Below are 4,043 nucleotides of genomic sequence, written 5' to 3' on the forward strand. Positions count from 1 at the left end.
AAAAAAAACCTACCTGGGCGGTTCTACAGTATCCTATAAGGTTGCTACGAGTCGGCATCCATTCAATGGTACAGAGTGAGTGAATGAAGGATAGTGTTAGGATTCTAGAATCGACCCACTTTTTATGTATCTTGTTTTATAGGTAAAATGAGATGATGCCCAAAGAATGTGTTACCTGAAATGATTAGCTTGCACTCTCCTCGGTCTCTTCTCATCTTCCTATTCTCTCAAACCTGTATCGATAAACCTAAAATGCTTCCAGGATCTGGGAATTACAGTCTTGGCATGCGACAAAAATGATCCTTCTGACATTCCCACAGCTTTATGAGTCAGGTTGACAAGCAGACTCCAAGTCCAGCCCCGGAGCCCAAGCCCTGTCCGCAGCTTTTTTTCTAGGCAGTAGAGTCCCTCTCCTGCCCTCAGCGCCCGTCCACTCTCACCCCTTTTGCCACTCCACGTGGAGGTGGCCTTCCACATTTTTCTCTGCAGTTTTCTCCTCCAGATCTAGTATTATTTTTCACTTGCCGCCTTTTTCCACATCCGCAGGAAAGAAGAGAGGAGTTGTCGCGATTACATTTTGGTATCCAATGGTGTTTTGCATGTTCTGTTTACCGCTGACCGCAAAAGTGCGTCGAATACAGTAAGTACTAGATTACTATTTGCTTAATGAGACGAGGGAACGTAGCGAACGAAGTTGAAAATCTCATAAATGTTCTTCAGATCTCAGCTCCATAGTTCCTTATCTACTTTTTCCATTAAAATCTATTTATTTGTTGTGAGCAATATGTGCTAAATAGAGATGTGACAATTGTCACATTGCTTCATGACCACAATTGTAAAGTTGAAATTTGGCAGGACCGGAAATACTATTTGCTTTGAAGTTACATGAAGGCTGGGTTTTTGAAAAGTAAAGCCAGTATTGACTAGCAAAACTGCCTCTTGTTTAATTAAAGAAGCTAACCAAGTGATTTACTGAGCTCACATGTGTATCCTAAACGTGGATACACACGGCAAGGTTCCATAGATCAAAGGGTTGTACAATAAAGAGAAGCCACAGAAAAAAAGTGGGCTCGTCCGGGATTTGAACCCGGGACCTCTCGCACCCTAAGCGAGAATCATACCCCTAGACCAACGAGCCGCCCTACTGCTGATTGAAGTGATAGAAATGTACTAAATATTTAATGATCTTTTCCAATTTTATGGTTTAAGTTTGGGTATAGTACTATAATTGATTTTATTTTAAATGTTTTAAGTTAAACTAATATAATCCTCAGAACTTCCCTGGGTTTGTTCCGCACCGTATACGGTCATGTTTCTCTAAGGGCGTTGGCCCATACATTATATGAGAAACATACGTGGCGCTCGTTGAAAATGCTTGAGATCCAAAAAAGAGAAAATACTTGAATTCCAAGTGCCTAGGGATGAGATCAGATCGATCGACTACAGGTTTTAACAAGTTCCCTAGCGCACACGTAGACTTCACCGCGAGAGCAACTGGAAATCCGTTTTCCTGGTTCCAAACTCGTGTGGGGCGCGTGGCTGACAATAAACATGAAACGAACCATCAGTGTTAGCTTAATGGTGTCTCCCACAGTCAAAATTCACCGAACAGGACATAAAAGTGTGGAATTAAGACTACATAGAGAAACTTAGCTATGAATGGAAAGTGGGTCCCTAGTTCATCATTAGGTAGGTGAAAGTGGATTTGGTGGGAAATGAAATTGAGACAAAAGAAGTAATATCAAAATGAGGAGTTGATATTAAGGGCTCAAGTAGAAAGCAAATGTTTTGAGAATGATGATGGCAACAAATGTACAAATATGCTTGACACAATGGATGGATGGATGGATTGTGATAAGAATTGTACGAGCCCCCAATAAAATGATTTTTTTAAAAAAAAAGAAGTAATATCACGAACTGGGAGGAGTTGAGAAACGTTTGGTGTCAGAAGGCAAGTGGGAGTCTAGGGAAAATGTTGGTCCTTTCTTACCTGAGAAATCAAGGTTACAAGAAAATGTGTTTCCCAGGATAGGATCCCTCCCTTGAGTGGATGTTCTCAAATGCGGAACCTCATCAGGAGCATTGCTCTGTTCACCTAACGCATTGTCAGTAAATGAAAACGCTATTTCTAGGGAAGTATTGAATTACTAAAACAAACAAATACCACTTTTTCGTGAAGTAAAATTGAAATCCTATGGTATCCTGCTGGTTTTCTGTTTCTCTAAAGCAAACTTTTCAAGTTTTGTAGATTTGCGAAAAGATTCGATATAAGTTTCAAGAAAATGACGCTGGCCCGTACGGGGATCGAACCCGCGACCTTGGCGTTATTAGCACCACGCTCTAACCAACTGAGCTAACCGGCCACCTGGAAGTGGCGAGCTTTTAAATACTTATCTAGAATTCTATATCCTTCTCGCTGGCGATGTTAAGTTTGTATTTTTCATCCTTTTGCCAACTGTCTCGGTTTTTCTTCCTCTTTTTTGAAATGCTATCAGGTCAAGATTATTTTTGCCTCACAGGCTAGCATTATCACGAATTCATTAATGGATACCGAGCAATATTCCAGGTACTGACGTATCTCTGATTTTTCCCAATGTTACCTTGTCTTTCGTTTTAACACAGTAAAAAATATTTCAAAGCAACATCGTTCCATTCTCTACGTACATTGTTCTATAAGTATGATTAAAAAACACTGGAGCACATAACTGACATAGAATATAGAAGATGAAGATACAATTCAACCTTTTTTTTTAAAAAAACCAACTATTTCTTATATGGGTAAAATACATCCTGGAGATGCCGGGGATCGAACCCGGGGCCTCATACATGCGAAGCATGCGCTCTACCACTGAGCTACATCCCCTGGCGACAATGTGCCATTTTGGTATCACTCCCCAGTTCTTTGTGTGCAGTTCCCTCCTCCCCACCCCTCACTATCAACCCCTTTTATATGATTGGGAAAATATTTAAGCTGAGAGTTCTTTTATTTATTCAAGTCAGTAAACTGTTGAAATATGTAATGATTCAGCATTCATTGACTTCCCAAACAGAGTAAACTTCCATTCATTGAACACTTGCCAAACATTTAACCTAGAGGCACCGGATACTAACTACCCCCTGGATATCCGACAGGTATAAATCAGCATTAGACCATCCCTCCAAAGCGTCTTTCTTTCCTTTTCTCTGAAGGTAGCTGAGCCCTGGTGCAGAGTCGCACAGCTCCCTCTGCCCCTGCACTTAGAGGTGTCCAAAGGAAGTCCCTGAAAAGATGGTATGGCTACCATGCAGTGCCAACATCAGATCCTCCTTAGGGAGGCTCTGGGGTCCAAATACATGGAGAACCTACGCACTAAATGCTTGCATTCTGCCCGTGTTTTGTTTTGTTTTGCAGGATATATACAGAGCGCACCAAGTTAACCCTTTCTATATGTACAATCCCTTGACATCAATTACATTGTGTCTTTGATTGCAGTAAATTTTGTATTACAAACAATAATATACATGTTACTTGTATATAGTACATTTACGCCTAGGCAGATATGTGATATATATGTATATACACACACGAATAATATGTATCTATTTTATATGTAAAGATAATTTGACGGCACGTTCAATTAATGTAGTATTATCAGAGTTAGATCTTAAAGAAAATTCGTGTTTGATTTCTATGCTAATTTAAAAACCAAACCAACAGCTCGCTTACTGCCATCGAGTCACGTCCACTCATAGCGACTCTCCGGGACAGAGTGGAACTGTCTTGTCCCTGTGAGTTTCCGAGGCTGTAAATTTCCACAGGAGCATAAAATCTCCTCCTTTTTCTGCTATGCTAGTTAGGTTATTAATAAGCTTTTCTTAAACCATTACCTTTATACATAATCACAACGGAAACCTCTGAGCGCATGTTCTAGTTTAAATATCTAAATGGTTTAGCCAGGTTAGAGTAGTGTGGTACAATTCAGCAAGAGCCCGGATAGCTCAGTCGGTAGAGCATCAGACTTTTAATCTGAGGGTCCAGGGTTCAAGTCCCTGTTCGGGCGCTT

The 4,043-nt window shown here is 40.6% G+C and overlaps 4 non-coding genes across 4 annotated transcripts; 1 reads left to right on the forward strand and 3 right to left on the reverse strand.

The window, feature by feature from the left end:
- Positions 1-1,066: 1,066 nt before the first annotated feature.
- Positions 1,067-1,138, reverse strand: TRNAP-AGG. The gene has a single exon. It is a non-coding gene; the product is annotated as a tRNA-Pro (tRNA).
- Positions 1,139-2,289: 1,151 nt separating this feature from the next.
- Positions 2,290-2,363, reverse strand: TRNAI-AAU. The gene has a single exon. It is a non-coding gene; the product is annotated as a tRNA-Ile (tRNA).
- Positions 2,364-2,791: 428 nt separating this feature from the next.
- Positions 2,792-2,863, reverse strand: TRNAA-CGC. Its single transcript has one exon. It is a non-coding gene; the product is annotated as a tRNA-Ala (tRNA).
- Positions 2,864-3,967: 1,104 nt separating this feature from the next.
- Positions 3,968-4,040, forward strand: TRNAK-UUU. The gene has a single exon. It is a non-coding gene; the product is annotated as a tRNA-Lys (tRNA).
- Positions 4,041-4,043: the final 3 nt, after the last annotated feature.

Source organism: Echinops telfairi, unplaced genomic scaffold (genome assembly GCF_000313985.2).
Source record: "Echinops telfairi isolate 266 unplaced genomic scaffold, ASM31398v2 ScPeMD7_5868;HRSCAF=6743_0, whole genome shotgun sequence".
NCBI classification, from domain to species: domain Eukaryota; kingdom Metazoa; phylum Chordata; class Mammalia; order Afrosoricida; family Tenrecidae; genus Echinops; species Echinops telfairi.